The 25,948-nt window shown below is 41.9% G+C and overlaps 1 long non-coding RNA gene across 1 annotated transcript; it reads right to left on the bottom strand.

Moving 5' to 3' along the window:
- Window positions 1-2,206: 2,206 nt before the first annotated feature.
- LOC140483211 (uncharacterized) lies at window positions 2,207-25,520 on the bottom strand. The gene is made up of 3 exons (XR_011961914.1): window positions 25,391-25,520; window positions 19,379-19,576; window positions 2,207-6,782 (listed from the first exon to the last, which is right to left on the bottom strand). It is a non-coding gene; the product is annotated as an uncharacterized lncRNA (long non-coding RNA).
- Window positions 25,521-25,948: the final 428 nt, after the last annotated feature.

The raw sequence follows: 25,948 nt of genomic DNA, 5'->3' as shown, positions 1-25,948 counted from the left end.
TCCACAGATGTTGCCATGCCTGCTGAGTTTCTCAGATTTCTGGCATCATTGGTTATTTGCTTTATTCTATGCATTTATCTAATTTTAGCTGCTTAAGTGTCACTGATTATAATTGTGTTATAATTTGTGACCTTAAAGCCGTGGAATTCCTTGAACTCTTTGACTGTCTTTTCTCCTTTTTAGAGTTTCCTTAAAACCTACCTCATTGCCAACATTTTGCTATTCTGCTTTGATGTCAAGTTTGGTTTAATAATGATTGTGTTAATTGCCCAGTGATCTTGTCCTTTGTTGCAATCGTACAAGTTGTTGTTGATGAAGGTAGGCAACTGTGATTGATTAGGGAGGGTTTTGTGAACAAACATTTCCTAATAAAAGCACTAATGCAGTTAGGAGGTAGCACAGGGTTAACAGAAAAAACCAAGCATTTCCTGTACAAACGAAGTGCAAAGAGGCTGCGACGCAGGCAATATTTTGAAATCAGTCATCAAATGTTTTACATCATAGTACTCAAAGACAGCACTGAAAATGTGGCTATGCAAAATTTAGATTTTAAAGGTCATGATCACCATGCTGAAAATTATTTGCATTTTTCATTGGTATACAAATAAGTACTGACAGATCAATGCCAGGTGTTAACCCAAATGTCGAGTTGGAAAAACTGCAGACACTGCCACATACCAACGTATATTTTTAACCTTGAATTTTTTGCCATCTACTGAAGATGGTGACTCATGGTGAAATGAAATTCTGCAATAACTAGAAGCTCTCTTGTCCAAGTGCTCCTTTGTCATGCCTGATTTTTTTTACCAGCAAGTTTCAGGAGGGCAGACCATTAACTTGGTGAAAGACACTCTTTGGTCTGCCTGAAACGTATTGGTCTTCCAAAGCAAGGATGTGGAGGTGCTGGTTGTTGGACTGGGGTGGACAAAATTTTAAAAATCACACAACACCAGGTAATAGTCCAACAGGTTTATTTGGAGGGTGTGCTGGAAAAGCACAGCATGTCAGGGAGCATCCGAGGAGTAGGAGAATTTACATTTCAGGCATAAGCCCTTCATCAGGAATGAGGCTAGTGGGCTTCCTCCAGGGCATTGTGTGGTTAGGACCTCCATCCAAGGCCCCAAAGTATCCTTCCACATCTGACAGAAATTTACCTGTACCTCCACGAATGTTATCTATAGTATCCATTGCATTCAATGCTGTCTTCTTTACATCGGAGAGACAGGACGCCAACTTGCAGATCGTTGCACCTCTGGGACTTCCACACCAACCAACCCCTCACCCCATGGCTGAACACTTTAAATCCCCCTCGCAGTTCACCAAGGACGTGCAAGTCCTGGGCCTCCTCCATTGCCTAACCACCTGATACCTGGAGGAAGAACACCTCATCTTGCGCCTTGGGACCCTGCAACCACACAGGATTAATGTGAATTTCACCAGTTTCCTCATTTCCCCTCCCCTCACCTTATCCCAGTCCCAAGCCTCCAACTCTGCACCACCTTCTTGACCTATCCATCGTCTTTCCCATCTATCCACTCCATCCTCCTTTCTGACCTATCACCTTTATCTACATATTGCATTCTTAGCCACCTTCTCCCCAGTCCCAATCTCCCTCCCATTTATCTCTCAGACCCCCGACCCACAAGCCTCATTCCAGATGAAGGGCTTATGCTTGAAAAACCGATTCGCCTGCTCCTGGGACGCTGCCTGACTTGCTGTGCTTTTCCAGTACCACACTCTCGACTCTGATCTCCAGCAGCTGCTGTCCTCACTTTCTCCAGGTTTATTTGGAGGGACTAGCTTTTGGAGCGCGGCTCCTTCATCAGGTAGCTAGTGGGACAGGGAGTTGACTTTGACCGAGTATTGCAGACTGGCATAGTCTAAGGTCCAGGACCACATGCTGAGGGACACACTAAAGCTTGGGGCAGCTGCCACCAAGATGCGGTGGGGAAAGACCAGTGTCTGAGGTTTTTCTGCTGAAGGTAGATGTCTGTTCAGTTATCAGACCCTCCTGGACCCTCTAATAAATGTGAATATAATCTTGCACAAGTACAAGATGCCTTTAGGTTGTTTGTTGGATAGAATCAAACTCCAATGATTTTTTTGTTTCTTCTTATGTTACTGTGCAGAACCAAACTGACTGTGTGTACATAAAGTTATTTTAATGAATAAACTTTATTTTTGAATCAAAAAAAATTAAGACTGGTCATGCTAAATCTATTCTTGTCCACATGCACTTCCCACTAAACATTACTGGATACAATTAACAGCAAGAAATCCATCTACGTTTCATTTGCACTGTTCCCTGGTGTGGTGACCCTTGTGCATACTCTTGAACTCTTAACGATTGACTAATTTTATGAAGGTTATGATTTTAATCTGAGCCTTCTGCATCACAAAAGTAATCACTTGTTTTAATGTTCATCTATTAAAATGGCACTAGGCACTCCAATATATGCCCACATCATTACAATAAAACTGAATAAAGTAGATTAATGAGGCATTACTCTGATGCGAGGATGGTTGTATATCTAGGATCTGGACAGAATATGAACAATTATCAGCTGCTGAGAAATCCAATACTGCAGATGGTTGAAGGCTTGTCAAACAGATGGTTCCAGATGGTACCAATGTCACGGAAGGAAAATGAAATTGACAGTCAGTTCAGTTTCTCCTCTGCTTCCATAGGCTGACAAATAATGGTGAAAACACAATAGCAAACTGTGTTTGACATTCAACAGTATTGAGGAGACAGATCCCAATTCAAATGCTGCCACATCTTCACCAAATTCACAATCCCAGGGGCAGCCAGCATTTTCCAAAAAGGGGAAAAGGAGTGTAATCGCCAGGGTTGTGCCTTGTGCCTCTGATGTAAAGTACCATTGTTAAAGGACTGCAAATGGACTCCCACAGGGAGGAGGAAACTGACAAGTGTCATTTATTCAAACCAAGATGAAATAACATCATCTGCAACATTAAAAGTCTAACAACACCAGGTTTCTTTGAAAGTACAAGCTTGTACGTTCAGATAAACCTGTCGGACTATAATCTGGTGTTGTGTGATTTTTAACTTTGTCCACCTCAGTTTAACACTGGCACCTCCACATCATGATCATCTGCAGCGAATAACTTCTTTTCAGATACCAGCGGTGAAATAACAAAAGAGAATGGGCTATGGTAAACAACATGCGTAAACCTTGGCTCAATTGACAGAATTTCTGCCTCTGAAACATAGGGTTCAGTTTCTATTCCAGCACATATTCAGTTTGACATTTGAGGGGCTGCTGACCTGTTGAGATTCTTTTGATTAAATGTTAAACCATAGCTTTTGGGTGGGTGAAACTGATCCCAAAGCATTCTGTTAAAGAAAAGCAGGAGAGTTCTCCCTAATGTCTTGGCTAGTATCTGTCTCTCAACTACTGTCACATAAATCAATTTTCTGTCCTTCTATTGCTACCATTATCGGGCATTGCTTTGGGCCACATTAGCTGCTGTGTTTCCAACATTACGCTACTCTTCAAAAGGGACTGTAGTCTTTCTGAATATCCTGCAGAAGGAGCTAAATAAATACTACTTTTTTCTTTAACAAGTTAAGAGACAATAAAACATAAATGAGAATCTCAAACATGGAAAAGAAAACATACAAATGTTGGTGAAATAAAAAAATTAGTAATTTAGGTACCTATTTACCAGAAACAAAAACATAAATTGCTGGCAAAGCTCAGCAGGTCAGCAGAATCTGAGGGAAGAAAGCAGAGTTAATGTTCAGAGTCTGGTGATTTTCCATTAGAACAGAAGAGAAAGCTGGGAAAGGATGGTACTTATGGTGAAGGTGAGGTTGGGAGGTGTTGGTGATAGGAGAGTGGTGAACAGGTAGGTGGAGACAGAGCCCAGAGAGAAAGAGAGAGAGAGAGAGAGAGAGCGCGAGAGAGCGAGAGATATGAAAGAGGGAATTATTGATGGTAGGCCATTCCAGAAGAGAAGCTGAATAAGTGATAATGAGAATTGATGGTAGGAAGGAACGAGCAGGCTGTGCTGAAGACGACTCATATCATGCAGGACCAGGGTGTTGGGATTGGTAAAAAACATGGAAGGATGCAGTCAGGGTCTAAAGTTATTGAACTCAATGTTGAATTCCATAAGCTGCAGGGTCCCCAAGCGTAAAATGCAATGCAATTCTTCAAGCTTGCCCCAAGGCTCTTGGGAACACTGTATGAGACCTAAAACAGAAATGTGAACAGGGGAACATGGTGGTACATTAAAAGTGGCAGACAACTGGAAGCTTGGGGTCACTTTTACAGATAGAACATAGGGGTGTTTTGCAAAATGGTCACAGAGTCTGCATTTCATTTTCCCAATTAGAGGAGACCACAATGTAAACAGCAAGTACAGTAGACTAGATTGAAGGTGCAGGTAACTTGTGGCTTCACTTTGATGGTGAGGACAGTGGCATAAATGGGCAGGTGTTACACCTTTGGCAATTGCTGGGGAGGTGCCATGAGGCCAGTGGGGTTGTTTGGGGTGAAGGAGGAGTGGACCAGGGTGTCCCAGAGTGGCACAATGGCTCAGTGGTTAGTACAGATGCCTCACAGTGCCAGGGATTTGAGTTCGATTCCAGACTGTCTGTGTGAAGTTTGCACATGTTTCCCATGTCTGCGTGTGTTTCCTCCAGGTGCTCTGGTTTTCTCCCACAATCCAAAGATGTGCAAATTCGGTGAATTGGCCATGCTAAATTGCCCATAGTGTTCAGGGATGTGTAGGTTAGTCAGGGGTAAATGTAGAGTAATAGGGTAGGGGAATGGGTCTGATTGGGTCACTCTTCGGAAGGTGAGTGTGGTCTTGTTGGACCTGTTTCCACACTGTAGTCATTCTATATTTCTGGAGGGAATGGCCTCTGCAGAATGCTGACAAAGGAGGGGAGGGGAATATATATCTGGTGGTGGCATACCCCTCAGGTGGTAGAAATGGCATTCAGTGATCCTTTAGATGAGGTAGTAAGTGAGAACCAGGGGCACCCTCTCAGTTATGGGAGGGAAGACAAGAGGTGAGGGCAGAAGTGTAGGAGATGGGTTAGACGCGGCTGAGAACCCTGTCAACCACTGTAGCGTGGAATCCTCGCTTGAAACAAAAGTTGGGAATTTCTGAGGCCCCCCCCCCTGTGGAAAGTGGATCATTGGAACAGATGTGATGGAGACAGAGAAGCAGGGAGAATGGGTTAGAGTCCTCACAGGAAGCAGGGTGTGAGGATGTATAGTGCAGATAACTGTGGGAGTAGTTGGGTTTCTAGTGGGCCAGCCTATCCCCAGAAGTAGAAAGAGAGATGTCGAGGAAGGAAAGGGAGGAGTCAGAGATGGACCAGGGTGGGGGCAGAGTGAAAATTGGAAGCAAAATTGATAATTTTTTCCAAATCATAACAAGAGGTGGAAGCAGCACTGAAGGCATCACCAGAGAAAGAGTTGAGGGTAGGGCTCGAGAAGGACTAGAACAAGGAACGCTCTATGTATCCCACAAGAGATAGGCATAACTGAGGCCCATGCAGGTACCTGTGACCACACCTTTGAAGAAAGTGAAGTTGTTCAGGGTGACAATGAACTTGGGCCAAGCAGAGGAGGGTGGTGGTGAATGGGGATGGTTCAGGCCTCTTTTCAGGAAGAAATGGAGAGCCTTGAGACCATCCTGGTGGGGGATGGACATGTAATGGGTTTGCATGTCCCCGGTAAAGTGGAGGCAGCTGGAGCCTGCAAACTGGAAATTTTGAAAGCGACACAACGTGCCAGAAGAATTGCAGATGTAATTGGGAAGGGACTGGACAAGGGCAGACAAAAAAATCAAGTCAAGTCAGGAAGAAATAAGTTCCTTGGTGCAGGAACAGGTAGAAACAATGGGTCTGTCCAGACAGTCCCGTTTGTAGATTTTAGGGAGATGGTGAAAGTGGGATATACAGAGTTGGGGGCAATGAGCCGGGGGGCAGTGGAGGGGTGGGAGGCCTGATGGTCCATGGTGGGGTCATGGTCCGGGGGAGATAAGAGGAGGTGTTTGAGAGCTGGCATTTAGCCTTCTCAATGTAGAGGTTAGTCTGCCAAAAAATAAGAGCACCATTCTTGGCAGCAGGTTAAGTTACAAGGTCAGGGAGTATGAGAGTATGGGCTGCAGTCAGTTCAGAGGAAGATAGATTTGAAATGGGTGAAGGGAGCAGAGAAATTAAAGTGATCAGTGTCACATTGATAGATTTTAATGAATAGATCAAGAGCAGATAGAAAGCCAGAGGAAAAGATCCTGGTTGAGAGTGTTGGAGGTGGATGAAGAGGTCTTGGGGCAGAGAGAGGACTCTTGTCCAAAGAAATGGGCACAGAGGCAGAAGTGATGTCATGTCATGCCCAAATTTCACTGAGGGGTGGGGGCGCAGATGGATAAACCCTAAGACCTATTTACCAGAATACATTTTGAATTGCGGACCCATAATGTAATGCAATATATTGCTATTCTGAAAGCCACCTCGACACCAAAAGATATTCTGCACTGTGAACCTAACTATCCATTTTTGTATGATCCATTGATCCACCCAATACATGGAGCTGTCATTGTAAGCTTGTGAATATAAGCTTCACCTATTATAATTACTGATGGTAAGTACGTGTATCACAATTCCCACAGGTCCAACACTGAATAAATACCCAATTAATCTTATTTTACAGAGTCATTTATCCAAGAAGGAAGAAATACAGTTTCAGTTTTTGTCTCCATGGTAACGGTCTGTGTTTCCCCAGCATTCCTCTGTTCATCTGAAACAGAAAAAGATTATTATGCAAAATTTGTCAGCTGGTTCAATCGAGTGAAATGCCAAAAGAAATATCATACCAATGTGCTTTGGTTTTTAAATTTAGTACTCATCAGATAAAGGAGGTAATTGTTGGACAATTAAATAATTGTTTGGAACTTGGTGTTAACATTAAGTCTAAGTTAGGCACAGTGCATATCTAAACTATATTGCTTTAAGTATGTCCCTCAAACATAACCCAAGTAAAGCATGATCTAATGCAGAAATAGATTCTTCAACTTTTTTGAAAACCTCATCATAGCAACCAAATGATTGGTGTCAGCTGGTCAGAAAAATGAGATCTGGCACTTAGCCTCTGCAATGTGGAGGTCAGTCTGTCAGGCAACAAGAGAATTAGTGCTGTATAATACAGAGACCTAGGGGTTCAGATATGTAATTCTTTGCATCACATAAAGATAGGCTGGTTAAGAAGGTGTTTAGCACGCTTGCTTTCATTGCTCAGACCTTTGAGTATAGGAGTTGGGATGTCATGTTGAAGCCTCACCAACAAGACGTTGGTGAGCTTCTGGACTAGTGTGTCCAGTTCTGGTTGCCCTTGTTATAGGTAGGATATTATTAAGCTGAAAATAATTCAGAAGAGATTTGCTGCAATGTTGCCTGGAATGGAGGGTTTGAGTTATAAGGAGAGGCTGGGCAGGCTGGGCCTTTTTTCACTGAAGCATAGGAGGTTGAGCGGTGACCTTATAGAGATTTATAAAATTATAAGGGATAAGGTAAATGGCACGTGTCATTTTCCTAGGGTGGGGGATTTCAAGACTAGGGGGCCCATTTTTAAAGTGAGAGGAGAAAGATTTAAAAAGACATGAGGGGCATTTTGTTTTTATACAGAGAGTGGTTTGTGTATGGAATGATCTTCCAGAGAAAATGGTGGAGACAGGTCCAGTTACAACCTTTAAAAGACAGTTAGGTAAGTGCATGGATAAGAAATATTTGGAGGGATGTGGGACAAGCGCAGATAGGTGGGACTAATTTAGTTTGGGATTATGGTGCACTGGTCGGACCAGAGAGTCTGTTCCCGTGTTCTTTGACACAATGACTCTAAAAGTAAGTAGAGCCAAGGGAAAGAAGCAAGTTAGATTTTAAATTGGTAGAGTGTCAGAAAGCAAAGCATGGTTTTTTTTATAATGGGAAGAAGTTCCCAGTGTGGTTCTGCAGGGCTCTCTGCTGAGTCTCTTGCTTTTCATGATGCATATTAGTAATTCACACTTGAATGAAGGAGACATGATTAAGTTTGCAGATATGAAAATTAACCATATGATTGATAGTTGAGGAATAATGTTATACTCTGGAGCTATAAATGAACTGATAAAGTGGAAAGTGGAAAATGGAATTCAATTGAGAATTTTAGCTGCAGGCACAATTGGATTGACTGTTTTAAGAAGTGGCTAATGGAAAATTCAATTGTTGTACATGAAATTAAGGGACCTACATAGAGTGCCACAAACCTGTCCATGCCTCTGAGTCCTGAATACGTAATTATATAAGTATTGAATTATAAAATAATTATTGAATTTTTTTTACATTGAAATATATTTCCTATTTACTGGCCTGTTTACTTTCCTATAAGGTCCATTTCATCCAGAATTATTTCACTATTTGTTTTTCCTAGTTATTTAAATCTTTTAAATATGTAATAGGGGCCTTCATGAGGAATCATCAAGTGGTATTTGTAAAATGTGTATTTAAAACTTCCCAGTGCTTTACTAGTTTAAACCAGTTTTCTTGCCAACAAGGCATTGCTAAACTAAAAAGTATTCATAGCAGTAAACCTCTTTTGGTCAATTTACAATCAACCCAGACATGACATGGGAAAACCTCTAATGTGGGGTGTTTTGGAAACAGATTGGGTCCTAGGCTGCTTTTCCTGTCAGGCACACTACACTAGCCATGTGACAAGTCTCAAATTACTCAAGCACTGCATCCCGAAGTATTAACTTCTGAAAGAAATCCAAGACTGAAATCTGAAAGGTGAACCAAGCTCCCATCTAAATCGCTCCTGAACAGGTGCCCCCTGTAGACAGGTTCTGTTATACACGTGTGAAGTCACCTTTTGCATTGCATATTTTCCAGAAGGCCCAGGTTCAAATCCCACTTGTCCCAAAGGTCTGCAATAGCATCTCTGAAGAGGTTGATTAGAAAATATCTACATTGGAATCTTTGGAAGGTTTGCCTGGTTTTCCTGAGAAAATATAGGTACATGGTGACCAGACAAAATGTAAAACGAAGAGCAACGAGGGATCAGAGCAAATAAAGACATTTCTCACATTCATTTCATGAGAACTAACTTCGAATTCAGTTTAGATTGGCTTAATTAAATACTCATTAGCAGAGGTGGCCCTACCTATTCAAGATAGGTTGGTAAGTTTAGTTAAAGCTGCTTTAATGTGGACTGTACTTTAAAACTAATTCCAGCTCTGATTCCTGACATTTATACAGGTAGATCTGGTTTGCAGCAGAGTTGTACGTGTATCTTTTTCACAAGTCTATGCACTGGATGATAGGATAATGTTGGTTGGATTGAGCATTGATTTTGTTTTAGTTAGGTCTTTTGTGGATGAACAGATTCCTTACCATCAAGAATCTGAATGGTCTTTTGTCCAAGATACTACAGTGTTATGAGCAAGTAAGGCATCCAATTTATTCGTGAAATGGTAAATATAGGAGGTAGGTGGAATTTTAAGATTCCATCCTGTGACACATCCACATACAGCAATAGTTCATTTGTCAGATGTTTTGGTGACAGAGGAGTGAATATTGGAAATATTTTTGTTTTAAGTCCCCTTGGCTTTCCTATATTTGATGTTTTTCCAGTAGTGTCTGATGGGTATTGGTTGTGGACTGGATGAGGTTGAATAAAATTGCCCTCTAGATTGTTCGAACACAGAGTGTTTCACAGAAATTATATTAACTCTACAGAGATTTCATACTAATCTTAATAGGGAATATCTACAGTGTGAATGCAGTTTGATGTCAATGTGCTGAAAACATATTCAAGCAAGCAAGTCTCAGCCATTATCCTATTCTGTTTCAGACATTAATGTAGCTTGGAGGATTTGGCTTTCAATAGTTTATGGGAAAAGATTAGCAACATAAGAAACATAGAAACGTAAGATCTCGGAGCAGGAGTAGGCAACTTAGTCCTTTGAGCTGCTCCACCATTTAATACAATGTGGCTGGTCTCATCTCGGCCCCAGTTTTAGGCCTATACTCTCTGGAATTCAGAAGAATGATGGAAGATCAAATTGAGGTATTCAAGACAATAAAAGATTTGGATAAAATAGACATGGGGCAGACGCTTCTTCTTGTGGGGCATTCTAGGATGAGAGGGTCATAGCCTTAGGATAAGGGGTAGCAAATTTAAAACAGGGTTGAGGAGAAACTGCTTTCCCCAGAGGGTTGTGAATCTGTGGAATTCACTCCCCCAAAGTGAGGTGGATGATGGGACAGTGAGTACATTTATGGAGACGTTACACAGACCTTTAATTGATAACTGATTGATGGATTATGGAGAGAAGGCAGGAAAATGAGGGTGAGGAGCATATCAGCCATAATCGAATGATGGAACAGACTTGAAGGGCCTAATTCTGCTCCTATATCTTATGAACTCCACTTTCCTGCCAACTCTCCGTATCCCTTTAATGCAATACTAATTAAAAATCTATTTCTTCATTAAATTTATTTACTGTCCTGGCATTCCACTGCACTGTGGGATAGTGAGTCCCACAGAGTCATGAGCCTTTGGCAGACGTAATGTCTCCGCATCTTTGTCTTAAATCTGTCACCACTGAGCCTAAAACTATGACCTCTGATTCTAGATTGCATCACAAAGGGCAACAACTGCTTGACATTACTTTGTCAATCCCCCTTAACATTTGATACATTTCAATTAGATCTCCTCTCATCCTTCTAAATTCTTGTGAGTATAGTCCTAAACTACTCAATCTCTCCTCACAAGACAAACATTAGACCACCACTATTTAAATTCTGGATTAGTGGTGCTGGAAGAGCACAGCAGTTCAGGCAGCATCCAAGGAGCAGCGAAATCTGCCTGAACTGCTGTGCTCTTCCAGCACCACTAATCCAGAATCTGGTTTCCAGCATCTGCAGTCATTGTTTTTACCTCACCATTATTTAAACATGAGTGCCCTGCAAAGCTGTATACTCAGCTCCCTACTGTACTCCTTATACACTCATGACTATGTGGCCAAACTCCATTTGGAGTCTGCTAATGACACCACCATTGTAGGGTGGATCTCAAACAACGATGAGACAGAATACAGGAAAGAGATTGAGTGGTTAGTGGCGTGGTGTAAAGGCAACAATTAGATTACATTACAGTGTGGAAACAGGCCCTTCGGCCCAACAAGTCCACACCGACCCGCCGAAGCATAACCCACCCAAACCCCTTACCTAACACTACGGGCAATTTAGCATGGCCAATTCACCTAACCTGCACATCTTTGGACTATGGGAGGAAACCGGAGCACCCAGAGGAAACCCACGCAGACACAGGGAGAACGTGCAACCTCCACACAGTCAGTTGCCTGAATTGAACTGGTGGGAATTGAACCCGAATCTCTGGCGCTGTGAGGCAGCAGTGCTAACCACTGTGCCACTGTGCCACATCAATGTCAGCAAAACAAAGGAGCTGGTCGTTCACTTCAGGAAGCGAATTTGAGGGCACTCCCTTGTCTGCATGAATGGAGCTGAGGTGGAGATGGTTGAAAACGTCAAGCACCTGGGAATAGTAATCACCAACAATCTGTCCTGGTCTACCCATATTGACGCATTGGTCAAAGAAGCACAACAATGTCTCTACTTTCTCAGGAGGCTAAGGAAATTTGGCATGTCCACAAGGACCCTTACCAATTTTTATAGATGTACCATAGAAAGCATTCTAATCAAAGGTATCACAGCGAGGTTTGGCAACTGCTGTTCCCAAGACCTCAAGAGAATCGTGAACACAGTCTGGTCCATCACGTAAACCAGCCTTCCATCCATTGACTCCATCTATACTTCCTGCTGCCTTGGCAAAGCAACCACCCCAGTTACACTCTTACACTCTCTTCCACCCTCTTCCATCGAGCTAAGATATTAAGATTGAAAAACAGCTTCTTCCTTGCTGTTAATGGATTTCTCAAATTTTAAATTTAATGTTGATCTCAAACAAGAACAAAGAACAAAGAAAATTACAGCACTGGAACAGGCCCTTTGACCCTCCAAGCTTGCGCTGATCCAGATCTTTTATCTGAACCTGTTGCCTATTTTCGAAGGGTCTGTATCCCTTTGCTCCCTGCACATTCATGTGTCTGTCTATATACAATTTAAATGACGTTATCGTGCATGCCTCTACCACTTCGACTGGCAACGAGTTCCAGGCACCCACGACCCTCTGAGTAAAGAACTTCCCACAAATTTCTCCCCTAAACTTTTCCCCTCTCACTTTGAACTCATGCCTAAACTTGAATCTCATTCCCTGTGCACGTTTTACCATTATATTCTTCTATCTGTTCTATTACCCTAATACTCTTTGTACGTCATGACTCGATTTCAGTGCACACAACACGTGACAATAACAAATCAAATCGAACCAAATCTTTCATCTCTGGAATTAATCTAATGAGCCTTCTTTGAACTGCTTCCAATGCAATTACAGCCTTCCTCAAGTAATAGGTGTAAAACTCTGTATAGTGCTATGGATGCATCTCACCGATGTCTTGTACAGTTGCAACAACACGTTCCGACTTTTATACTCCATTTGTTTCACAATTAATGCCTCGATTCTATTTGTCCTCCCTATTACCTACTGTGCCTGCAGACTAGCTTTGTGCAACACATAGAAGAGGACATCTAGATCCTTAGGTATCAAAGCCCTCTGAAGTTTCTCTCTATTCAAATTATCTTTTTAAAGAACATGTAAGAACTGAAGTACTGATGAAGAGTCATACTGGACTCCAAAAACTTAATTCTCTTTCTCTCTCCAGCTGACAGACCTGCTGAGTTTCTTCAGCAATCTCTGTGTTTGTTTCAGGTTTCCAACCAGGATGGATTTAGCAGCAAAGAAAGTGAAATGAAGTTACTATTGCTGCTTCAGTTTTAAAGGAACTGATTAACCAGGGCTGGTGTTTTTTCTGAGTACAGCTCGTTCTGTTATAACGCGCTTTTCATCAATATGAATTTGCTGTAACACAATTGATGAATTGGGGATGCTGTTTCTACAGTATGAACTTTTAAAGCGTGCGTGGCTGCAATGCAGTTACAGCGCTAATACTTTAAGTGCTGTTTCTAAAGCACAATTATTCTATAATCCGGGGTTGCACAAGAATGCAGCCATCACGAACTGAAGAACTGACTGTATTTGGATAAAGGTGATCCTGCAGAATCCAAGCTGTAAACACTATCCTGAGGTAAGCCAAGGAGTTTCTGCAGAAGTACGCTCTTATGGAGACAACCATGTCTGTAAAGTAAAGATAAGTAAAGCTGCTAGTGAAGGCAACTCAATGACCAAATTCTGTGAGAAGAATAGGAGTTGAACTCTGAGGATGGCAGAGTTTTGAAGGACTTAGTGGCTGAGATTGTTTTCATGCTGAGGGGATTACTTGATCAATCAATGAGATGCTTGTTGTATTGGCTTTATAAAGGGTAAGTTACTTACTAAATAGCCTCATGTGTGGTATCTTGTCAAAATTTGGGAATTAATATATTATATTACTCTGCTTCTCCTTTATCTACCCTGTTTGTTACCTCCTCAAAGAAATAAATACACTTGTCAGGCAAAATTAAATGTCTCCTTAATGAAGCCATGTTGAATCTGCTTGATTATATTATGTTTCTAAATATTATATTTTTGAATGCTTCATGATATAGTCTAAAATTTTCCCAATGACAATGTTAAGCCAAATGGCCAATAGATAGCTGTTTTTCTTTGGTCTCTCTCTCTCTCTCTGGGATCTCTCTTGAAAGATCACTGCCAGTGCATCTCTGTAGCTACTTCCTTTAAAATCCTAGGATGCAACCCATCAGGTCTGAGGGAATTACCGGTCTTCAACCCTATTATTTTTCCTAATAATTTTTCTCTCAAGGGAATTATTTTGTCTATTTCCAACCATCACCCCACCACCTTTAACTCCTTGATTATTTAGTATTTTCAGACTGCTATTAGCATTCTCTATTGTAAAGACTGATACAAAGTATTTATTTAACTATATTGCCATTTGTTAGGGACCAGATCAAACCCCCTCAAAACATGTCATGGAGATAACATGGACCCCAACTTATTACTTTAATGGCAAGTGCCAGGCGTTGTATTCAAGATGCAATTTGAATGGTCAAACTATCAAGTTTGAAGCAAAAGATGCTTTATTTGTACACTATAGTTAATATACAGGTAAAATTCAAAGAAAAGAGAAGGTTTGGCTTAACTGTAGCTCTATCAAAATACTTAACAAAATAATAAACTATTCATTAATTGTTTCAATATTGTAACATCCCAGAAGCACACCCTTGGCAAAAGGCAAACTCAGCAAAATAAATTATCTCACATGCAATTCTAGCAGCAGGAAGCAAGCCCCAGCTTTTAGCTGTAACAGAGAAAGGATAAGAGCTTCAACATCCAGCTTCAAGACCCCAGCAGTCAACTACCAAAAGATAAACTAAAAATCCAGTTTCTGTGGGAACTTGACCCCACCCATTCAGGCTGCTTCTATTGTTCTATTTTTTTAGAACAAGCCCAATTCTCATAAACTGTATAATTTGTTGGCTTGAAGAAAACTACCCAGTACCTCTGTCTCAACCTCTCTTCATTAAAAAAAGGACAAAGTAAACCTCTTTAAGCCATAGTATTGCGACACATTTCCTGGCTCTCCATTATTATTTCCACAGCTTTGTTTTATAAGGGGTTTATCATTACTGTTGCCTCTCGCTTCATTTTTATATATCTAAAGAAGCTCTTACTGTCTTTTTTGTTATTTGCTAGTTTGACTTCACAGTTAATTTTACCTGTTTTATTAGTAATCTTTTGTTGGCTTTTAATATTTACGCAGTCCTCTGATTTGATATTAACATTTGCCATGTGCATGCTTTTGCTTTCCATTTGAATTTCCTGGTTAACCATGGTCAGATTATCCCCTTTCTAGAATCTTTCTTCCTCACTAGAATATATTTTTGCTGTGGAGTCATGACTTTTTTAAAAAAGATGTCTATCATTGTTCATCAAAACCCCTCTAAACTTCCTTTAAACTCCTTTCCCAGCACACTCCAGCCAACTCTACCCTTATGCCTATGTAATTAGCATTACATCTGTTGCTAAAAGAGAATCAATTATGCCTATGGAGGAAAAAGGAAATACCTGCAAATCTAAAAAAAAAACCACTGAACAAGGCACATCCATTTATTTTTCTGTCAGCCCTTTACATTAGAGTAGAAATTCCAGTTTGCAGGAGGAAGGGAAGCAGTTCTGCAACAGACTTCTGCCTTTGATATGTTCGTAGTAGCTTGATTTAGGGCAGGCTGCTGCCTAGACACTGGATTAGTGGTGCTGGAAGAGCACAGCAGTTCAGGCAGCATCCAAGTGGCTTCAAAATCGATGTTTCGGGCAAAAGCCCTTCATCAGGAATAAAGGCAGTGAGCCTGAAGCGTGGCAGGGCAGAGGAAATGACCTGGGAGTTGCAGTGGGAGAGGGACTCCCTGAGATTCTTGTAGAGAGAGGAGGAAAACTTCTTCAAGGCAGGCATCCTTGCAAGAGGATTCGCAGTAGGGTTAAAATCAACGAGGTAAATCTGGTTTCCAGCATTTGCAGTCATTGTTTTTACCTCGCTGCCTAAACACATTACATTAAAGCATGTGTTGGACTATTTCTGGACTCCAGTCCCACTTGAGAGTTTAAGCATAAAGGCCCAGGTAAACCACAGTGCTACTCAGGGAATTCTACATTATTGGAGATACTGTCTCTCAGATGAGATTTTGAACTATGCTTCCATCTTCACTGAATGGAAAAGATCACAGGCTGTATTTGAATGAGCAATGGAGCAATTCCTTGACCAATATTTATCCCTATTAGCATAAAAAAAATTTATCTGGGCATTATTAGATTACTGTTTGTAAAGGCTTCCAGTGAACAAATTGGTTTCAACTTATTACAGGAGAAAGTGAGGACTGCAGATGCTGGAGATCAGAGCTGAAAATGTGTTGCTGGAAAAGCGCAGCAGGTCAGGCACCATCCAAGGAACAGGAGAATCAACGTTTCGGGCATAAGCCCTTCTTCAGCCCTTCTCATGCCCGAAACGTCGATTCTCCTGCTCCTTGGATGCTGCCTGACCTGCTGCACTTTTCCAGCAACACATTTTCAGTTCAACTTATTACAAGTGACTAGGTATCTAAAGAATTTCACTGGCTGTGCAGTGTTCTAGAATGACCTCTGATTGTAAAAGACACTGAACTCAAGGTAAGTCCTTCTTTCTACACTAGAAATTCCATCTAGCTATCTCCTCATAGTCTCAAGGGAATTTGTCCAGTAAGAGAACATCTTCAACCCACATTTCAAACCTAAATAAGTCTGCATCGTTTCAGCAGATGCTCATTGGCTGACCCAAAAAGTTTTTAAAAATTGACTTTTTCTAGTTGCCTTGAATTGGAATAAAGGTGTAGCACAGAGTTGTGTTCTATTCTATTCTCTCCAACAGGGCAGAGAGCTATCCCTGGATATTCAAATTATTCCCAACTCTGGGAAATGCCTTTGGGATCAACTATTGGACAATGTAAGGAAGTTCTGCTCTTCACCCTTCCCATCCAATTTAATTTGTGAGATATCTAGGGTAATGTGTAAGTTTAGAAATTAAAGACAGTTTCACAGTTTCGGTCTCACTTTTTTACAACGTATGCTCTAAGTCGTTGACCCTGTCACCTGTAGAAGGACATGATATAGCTCCATGACTAACACTTGATTTGCATTGAATTTGCATTACCCCAGATTTTATTGATTAAATAAATATAGTCAATTGTAATGTCCACAAACACGCACTTGGAGACTTAAATAGGGAACTTGAAACAAACATGGTAGCCCAGATGCAAGAAGAAATTTACAGAAAAGATTTTAATCCTCAAAGACGTAAAGGCTCTCTAGAAGGGACAAGCAAACATTGACTAAATAGATGCCAGGTGTGAGGGACATCTGGGATGAGGGTGTTGGCTGGGCAAAAATTTATTGTCTATCTCTAATTGCCCTGGAGACGGTGATGGTGAGCTGCCTTTTTGAACTGTTGCAGTGCTTGGGGTTTAGGGACACCCACAGTGCTTTTAGGAAGGAAGTTCCAGGATTTCACCCAATGGCAGTGAATAAACTGTTATACAGTGGAGATGCTATGTAGTTTGGTTGGGAATGTGCAGATTGTGGTGTTCCCATACATCTGCTGCCCTTGTCCATCTAGGTAGTTGAGGTTATAAGTTTGGAAGTGCTGTTGGAGGAGATTTTATGAGTTATTGCACTGCACCTTGTAAAGGGTACACACTGTTGCCTAAGTGTATCATTGGTGAAGGGAGTTACTGTTGAAGATGGTGGATAGAGTGCGAATCAAGCAGGCTGCACTCTGGATGGTGTTGGTTTCTTGAGCATTGGAGCTACACCATTGGGGAAAATTGAGAGTATTTCATTATTCTTGACTTCTGCCTTGTATGTAGTAGGCCCTGGGAAGACAGAAGATGAATTATAAATGTTATAGACATTTCATGTCTATGGTTTCCTCCTGAGGGCAGCCTGGTGTTCAGTGACATTGTTGAACAACCAACCAATTTATCTATTCACACCTGTATTGGTAAATGAAAAAGAATGACTTTCATGTCTAAAGTGCCTCAGGATATGCAAAGCATTTTAACACCAATATAAAACGGGTAAAGCTGCAGCCAATTTACATGCACATAAACAAACAATATAATAATCAAAAAATTTGCTTTTAGGTTTTGATTGAGAGATAAATATTTGCCTGGGCAGAGGAAAGAATTTCCCTGCTCCTCTTTGTAAAATATACAAAATATCTGACATTTTAAGCTCACAACATTCTGACAAAGGTGCTAGTGTGTTAACTTTGAACCATGGATGCCATTGGGATTGGATTCCAGCAGGTAGTTTAAGAGGAGAGGGAGGACATTAAGAAATATTGTGCATGCCCGGACTCTCTTCTGCACCGCACACTGCCCTCAAAGTGGCTGCAGGGGGGATGAGACTGTCACACACCTCCTTCTGGAATGTGCCTATGCAGAAGAAGTCTGGAGAGGAATGCAGTGGTGTTTGTCGAGGTTCGTCCCGAGCAGCTCCGTGACGCGGGACTCCGTGCTCTACGGCCTGTTCCCCGGGACTCACACTGAGACTAACATCAACTGTGCCTGGAGGATCATCAATTCGGTGAAGGACGCTCTCTGGGCGGTCCAAAACCTGTTGATCTTCCAGCTGAAGGAGTTGACCCTGACTGAATGTTGCAGACTGGCACATTCCAAGGTCCAAGACTACGTGTTGAGGGACGCGCAGAAGCTTGAGGCAGCTGCCGCCAAGGCGCGGTGGGGAAAGACCACCTCTGCCTGCCTAAGAAGAACAGGGGGCCCACCCAGTCATTTGGGCTCCGCTGACGCCTCAGCAGAAGAGCTGGATAGTCAATGTACAGACTTGTATATAGGAAAAATAAATTTTGATGTCTGTATGTAAAGCAATGTAATGTGTGCACAAGAATGGCATGACCAATTGTATAGAGATCCAAATAATTTTATGAATAAAGTATATTTTTGAAATTAAAAAAATTAAGAAATATTAACTTCCAGGAGGCCTTAACACATTGCATTGGCACACCAGTGTACAGTGTCTTTGGCTGATGAAGTTCAGGTTTCTGTGTGCTCTCTTCAATCTATGAGTTTCCAATTTAGCTGTTTTATCGAGAGATATTAAGCTAATTTGCAGCATATTTAGTGCCATTCTAGAGGTTAAGTTGTAACAATATGGGAGAGTATGAATGAAGAAAAACTATTTATTCCAGATATGTGCTCTGTTCTTTATACCACTACACACTCCTTCATTTCCATCTCTCTCAACTGCTCCCACACATGTGGTCTCCTAGCAGTCTGCTTTGATTCAGAATAGGTACAATAATGGGTGGAAAGTGTTGCAAAGAATTGCCTGTTTTGTTTCTTCTTTTATATTTGTTCATGGGGAAGTTAATGAAGAACATCTTTGAAAGGAAGTTGTCCCTGATTTGAATATATAGTTAGATGGGCTGAGGGGAAGATGAAAGCAGTCATCTAGAAAATGGGAAACAGATTAACTCGAATATCCACTCCTGGGTATTAACTGGCACAGAGCATGATAGAATTTGGGTGTGACCAGTGATTAAATACTGCCTAAACTCACACATAAAGGAGTGAAGATGAAGTGCATCTCTATGACTCAATGATGGATCATAGTTCAGCATGAATCAGTATTTTTAGGAGAAGAGAACAATAGAAATAGATCCCTTGTTATGGTGAATCACCAAAGACTTATAGTCACAGGCAAGTACTTACAGGATAGGTTAATCATCATCACTCCCCAGGTTATGCTCCAGAACCAGCCCACCAAGAGGAAGGGGACAGTGAAAAGCTGTGAGATTCCCACCCAAACATTCAGGCACACGAGGGCCATCATCTCATCACTGGTCTTGCGGCCTGTGGGTGTTGCTGGTTCAGAACAGCACAGAAGTGTAAACCCAGACAAAATCGTACCTGAAAAATTAGACACCATTCACAGACAATCAACATTTGTTAATAGTTTAGACAAACTGAGACAGAGACTAATGAAACACGTTATTGCGCTATTTATCATACCTGACAATCATTCTGAATCAGTAACTAGCAAGGCAAATTCATTTATGAAAGATGTGATCGATTCCACCACACTCTTTTTTTAGAAACTTCAACTCAATTATTTGTTCTCATTTCAAAATGTTACCCTCAGCATAAACGTAATGGTACACCTGGTTGTTCCTTTTGACAATATACCATAGAGGTTTAGACTGGTCTACTCAGATCCCAAGTTGTCAGATGAGCTGACTATTGTTGAGAGCATTGAAGATTTGAACTCTGACTGATTCTAGATCAGAGTGGTGCTGGAAAAGCACAGCAGGTCAGGCAGCATCCGAGGAGCAAGAAAATCGACATTTCGGGCAAAAGCCTTTCATCAGGAATAGAGGCAGTGAGCCTCCAGGGTGGAGAGATAAATGATGTGCGGGGGCGGGGGGGGGGGGGGGCGGAGTGGGGCTGGGGAGAAGGTAGAAAAGAGTACAATAGGTGAATGGGGGGTGGGGATGGAGGTGATAGGTCAGAGGGGAGGGTGGAGCAGATAGATGGGAAGGGAGATTGGCAGGTAGGACTGGTCATGAGGACAGTGCTGAGTTGGAAGGTTGGAACTGAGGTAAGATGGGGGAAGGGGAAATGAGGAAACTGGTGAAATCCACATTGATGCCCTGGAGTCTGACTGATTCTGTAGTGTTCAATGCTGGCAATGGTTTAACAGTTTAATAAAATGAAATTTGACTTCATGCCATTTCACCTTAGTTTTCAGGATCTAATGATGGTATGCTATATTTTGCTATTAAAAGAGTAATTGGGTCCAACATAAAATGAGTCTTTTGCACTGAACCACTTTCCATGCCATCATGTTTGCCCACTCGAGGATTGCTTTCTGTACATCTGTGCTGGATTTGGTACATATAAGAACATAGGAAATAGGAGTACACTCCCTGCACACTCATGTCAGTGTGGCCAAATTTTGTATGGACACCGTCTGCAGGTTTGTTGATGACACCACCATTGTAGATACGCTGTTAAACAATGACAAATCAGAATATGGGAAGGAGATAGCCTGCTTGGTGTCATGGTACAAAGATAACAATCTCTGCTTCAATGTCTGCAAAATTAAAAACTAAAGACTTCAGAAATAATGAGAGAGGACATGCCCCTATCTAGATCAATGGAGCTAAAGTGGACAGGATCAAGAGCGTCAAGTTCTTAGGAGTGACGATAACCAACTATCTATCCTGAACCTCCCATGTAAATGCAATGGTTAAGAAGGTACGACAATGTCTCTTTTTCCTCAGGAGGCTTGGGAAATACAGTACGTCCATAAGGATCCTCACCAACTTGTACAAATGACCATAGAAAGAACTCTATCTGGGTGCATTATGGCTTGATATGGCAACCAGCCTACCCAAGACCATATGAAACTACAGATAGTTGTGTACACACCTCAGACCATCACACAAGCCAACCTCCCATCTTTGGACTCCATCTAAAATTCTCATTGCCATGGAAATGCTGCCAACATCATCAAAGTGCCCTCCCACCCCAGTAATAGTCTCTTCTATCAGGCAGAAGATACAGAAGCTTAAACACACATGCCAGCAGGTTCAAGAACAGCTTCTTCCCTGCTGTTAGTAGTTTTGTGAATGGACCTCTCCAATATCAAATCTAATGTTGATCTTGCTTTTGTGCACCTCCTGTGCAGCTGTAATGCTGTCTAAACATCCTATGATCTGTATGTCTTTGTATGTTATGATTTGCCTGTAGTGCATGCAAAACAAAACTTTTCATCTACTTAGGGTTGGTTAGAGACAAACAATAAATCAGAATAGGAGCAGGAGTAGGTCATTGACCCTTCAAGCCGATCCTAATATTTAACAAAATTATTGCTGATCAGTTCCAGGCCTCAACTCTTCTTTTGTGCCACCTTATCATAGCCGTCAATTCTTCAATATTTCAAAACGCTGTCTAGCTGCTCTGATCGGACTTCACTGGGATAGAATGCTGGAAATAAAACCTTGCTACTCCTAGAGTGTCACACCAAGAAAAGATTTGGAAAAATACATAGAATTCCCCAATTAACCTGTCTTTTGATTGACAGAAAACATGGACCCAGTTTCTGTCCTTAACATGAATGTCCTTATTTTACAAATGGGGTACAGAGGCACAGGGTGACTGGTAAAAGGGGAAATAAGCTTGGTCGGAGACACAAAAATTGCAGATATTGGAATCCAAAATAGACAGGCAGGTGGCTGGAAGAACACAGCAAGCCAGGAAATCAGAGATAGAGAAGGTCTATTCCGAAGCATCCCAGATGTCCATCTATTTCGAACAACGTGCTTTTCCTCCCTCTATCATCCAGACAACCCTCCACCATACCACATCCATTCCCCGTTCCACTGCTCAAAATCTCACCCCTTCCAAATGCAATAAAGACAGAGTTCCCTTGTCCTCACCTATTACCCCACCAGTCTCTGCATCCAATACATCATCTTCAAACACTTGCGCCAAATCCAACTAGCCCCCACCATCAAGAATATCTTCCCCTCCCCACCCCTCTCTGCCTTCCGCAAGGACTGGTCCCTTTAACAATCCTTGGTTTGTGACACTATCCCCACCAACTCCCCAGAACCCCCAAGTACCTCCCCCTACAACCAGAAAAGATGCAAAACCTGCTGGTACACCACCCCCTTCACCTCCATCCACGGCCCCAAACAGTCCTTCCAGGTGAGACAGAGGCTCACCTGCCTCTCTTCCAATTAGTTTATTGCATGAGGTGCTCTCAATGTGGTCTTCTCTACATCAGGGAGACCACTCGTAAACATAGGGAATGGCTCACCAAGCATCTCAGCCGGGCCCGTAGGAGCTAACTGGACCTCCAAACCATCGTCCATTTTAGTTCCTCTTCCCACTCCCTTTCCGACATGGCCATCGTTGGCCTCCTCAATTACCACAGCAAACCAAACTGCAAATTGGAGGAACAATACCTCATCCTCCGCCTGGGTAGCTTACAGCCTGGAGGACTCAACACTGAGTTCTCCAATATCAAATAACCTCCCTTCCCATCCCCTGTCTCCTCTCCCTTCCATTGCTCCCAGCCACCAACCGGATTCATTCCTCCCATTGACCAACCAGACCGTACCCTCAGCCTGTCTTCACCTATCTCCACTTCACCACCCTGTCCCTGCCACCCCTTTTATCTGCAGCCTCCCCCTACATCTACCCCCAGTCCTAAAGAAATGTTGACTTCTCTACCTCCTGATGCTGCCTGGCTTGCTGCGTTCTTCCAGGCTCCTGTCTGTCTACAAGGGGAAATAAACTGGCTAACTTCAGACTTGTGATGCTTTTTACTGACCTTTGTGGAGGTCCAATTTATTCTGACTACTTCATTCACACTCCCAGCTACCTGGGAGCCAATCACAAAGTTGTTGGCAGACAGAAGCCTTTGTCATCAATAACTGATCACTGGTGTGCAGACCAATCAGTGACTTATTGCCATTCATTTACAGCCAACTCAAATTAGGCTTCCACTGTGGGCTAGCAGTCCACAGTCTAGCCTGTCAAACCCACTCAGAATCTTCTATGTTTCAATAAGAACACGCTACATTCTTCTGAGTGGCAATAAATAAAGAGCTAATGTGTTTAGTTACTCTTGATAAATCAACCATTTCATCCAAAGGATCATCCTGGAAAATCTCTTTTGAACAGTGCCAGTACATGTTTTCTTAAATGGGGAACCAAAACTGGGCATGATACTCCATGTGCTGTCTTATCAACATGCTGTACATAGAATCATAGCATCCCTGTGGTGTGGAAGCAAGCCATTTGGTCCAACAAATCCACACTGACCCTCCAAAGAGCATACTAGCGAGGCCTTTCCCCTACCCTATCCCTGCATTTCTCATGGCCAATCCACTTAGCCTACACAACCCTGGACACTACGGGCAATTTAGCATGGCCATTCTACCTAACCTGCACATCTTTGGGCTACGGGAGGAAACTGGAGTACCCAGAGGAAACCTACGCAGATGCAGGCAGAATGTGCAAACGCAACACAAACAGTTGCCCAAGAATGAAATCGAGCCCAGGTCTCTGCTGCTGTGAGGCAGCAATGTTAACCACTGAGCCACCATGCCATCGCAAAGTACAGCTTGAACAAGACTTTGCTATTTTTGAACTCCAATCCCCTAGGAATTAGAAGGCTAAAGCTGGTTACAGCTCTAACCCTCTTTTAAATCCCCCGCACACATACAGACAGGGACACACAATCAAAGAAAATGGATGGAGGGGAAAAAACTAGGGGCCACAGTACAATAACACCAGTCCATAGATAATCCTTTTGGCTTGTTAGGACTTTCTGTTCTTCCGTTTCTGTTCTCCAGTCTCTTTCACTTTTTCACAGGAGGCAAAGAGCAGTTGGTACATCAATTGAAAGATCTCTTGTTACTGGTTAAGGGCAATGGCTTACTGGAAACTGGTAGGAGAAAATAGCTGGTTTTCTTCAGAATTCAGTTTTTTTCTGCAGAGAGGGAGATGCAAACCGTCCCTCCAAAGGTCCAAATGCTTCTCATGGATCATTCTCACCCACAAGCTGTACAGCTTCAGAGCTTAACAACATTCGCCTGTTCCTGCTGTGAGATATTCTTTTAACTCGTAGCTCAATGCTGTTCACTGGAATATGTGGATGATAAAATACTTGAGATGCCAGCAGAAGAATCTATAGACAGCAACAATTAATAAGAAAGGTTGTATATTTATTTCTTGTGCTTAGAGAAACAATCACACAATGGTATGGCAAGCATCAGTATAGCATTGCATTTTATCTCAAAGAGATATGCAGGCCTTCAAGAAGGAACTGTGCTGAGGCAGAGATCGCATCTTAATGAATGAATTAACAATTATTCTACACATTGGCAATCTGATCTTCTGGACTGATTTGATTGCGTGTTGCAGATGAATTGATGGGATAGATTTTCCCCTGTTGGCCTGTCTTGTGATGGTCAGACATCATGATTACAGGTTCAACTTGATGGATCAGTAGGTCTTTTCCCGCACATACAGTTGCCACTGGCCCATCATGCCTTTGGCTCTTTGCAAAAACAGTTGCACCTAGTCCTACATATCCATTTTCTATATGTAACTCTAAGTTTCTCTTTATCAATCCAACTCACTTTTAAAATTATTTATGGAATCAGTTTCTGCCACCTTTTCAGAGAGAGCATTCCTGATGCTGGCAATGCATTCAGTGAAAAAAAAAAGTATGTTTTGGAACTTTGCATGCTTTCTGGCCATATTCTTTCCCTTTTAACCTATAAAGTTGTCTATCTCAGACTAGCCCTTTCCTACTATTTATTCTGTTTCTGGTGCCGCACCAACTTGTAAAAGGTTGTATTCATTTCATTTTCAGATATTTATTATTTGGCCTGTTCACAAGGCCCACCGGTGAAGATTCATAAATGACTGTTCAGTACAGCTGTTTTTACCCGTTGTGGGGCTGGTGAACTAGGCTATTGTGCATTGTGGATGACCTTAATGCTTCCACATACCACTGAGTGCATATATTTCAGTAAGCTTCTGAGTTAATCTTACTTAATGAGAACTGAAAGTCTAACATAACTTCATTCCACTCGTAATCTTTTCCATCTGTGGCTTTTTGTTCAAAGTAGCTAAATTTATCTGAGAATTCTCATTTCTCTAGTATATTTTCTAATCCTAGTTCTACTTTTTAACAAACCTTACCTCAAAACTGTGCTCTTCATCTCTGGTGGCATCTTAGTAAGCTTCACTTATTATCTAATATACACATTGTGTGTATGTTTCTCTAATACAAGAAATATTCCTTATTAATGTTGCGGTCTACAGATTCTTCTACAGGCATCTTAGGTATTTTATTATTTTACGTATTCCTGTGAACAGCACTGAGCTGCCGGTTAAAAGAATGCATAGCAGCAGGAACAGGTGCTGAGCACAGCGAATGGTGTTAAGCTCTGTCCCTTCCCCCCACACAATCTTCCCTCAATCACAAAGGGAATGTAGGAATTAATCTGCTGCAATCTATATAGCCAGCCACCATGTGGATGCTCCAGTAGAAATAGCATCTCAATTACTTAGCTGTTTTGGGAATTCAATAAAAGAAACAATGCAAATAATGAAAATTTGAAATAAATGCAAAATTTGCTGTTAGTTCATAGCAGCTTATCAGTCCTACAATTTTGATGTAGGTCTCTTCCCCCACCTCACCCTAGTTCTAAACTTCCAGCTCAGCACTGTCCCCATGACTTGTCTGGACTTGTCCTA

The sequence above is a fragment of the Chiloscyllium punctatum genome, chromosome 11, assembly GCF_047496795.1.
Source record: "Chiloscyllium punctatum isolate Juve2018m chromosome 11, sChiPun1.3, whole genome shotgun sequence".
In the NCBI taxonomy this organism is placed as follows: Eukaryota; Metazoa; Chordata; class Chondrichthyes; order Orectolobiformes; family Hemiscylliidae; genus Chiloscyllium; species Chiloscyllium punctatum.
The sequence above is the reverse complement of the archived record's forward strand: the minus strand, read 5'-3'. Positions and strand labels throughout refer to the sequence as shown.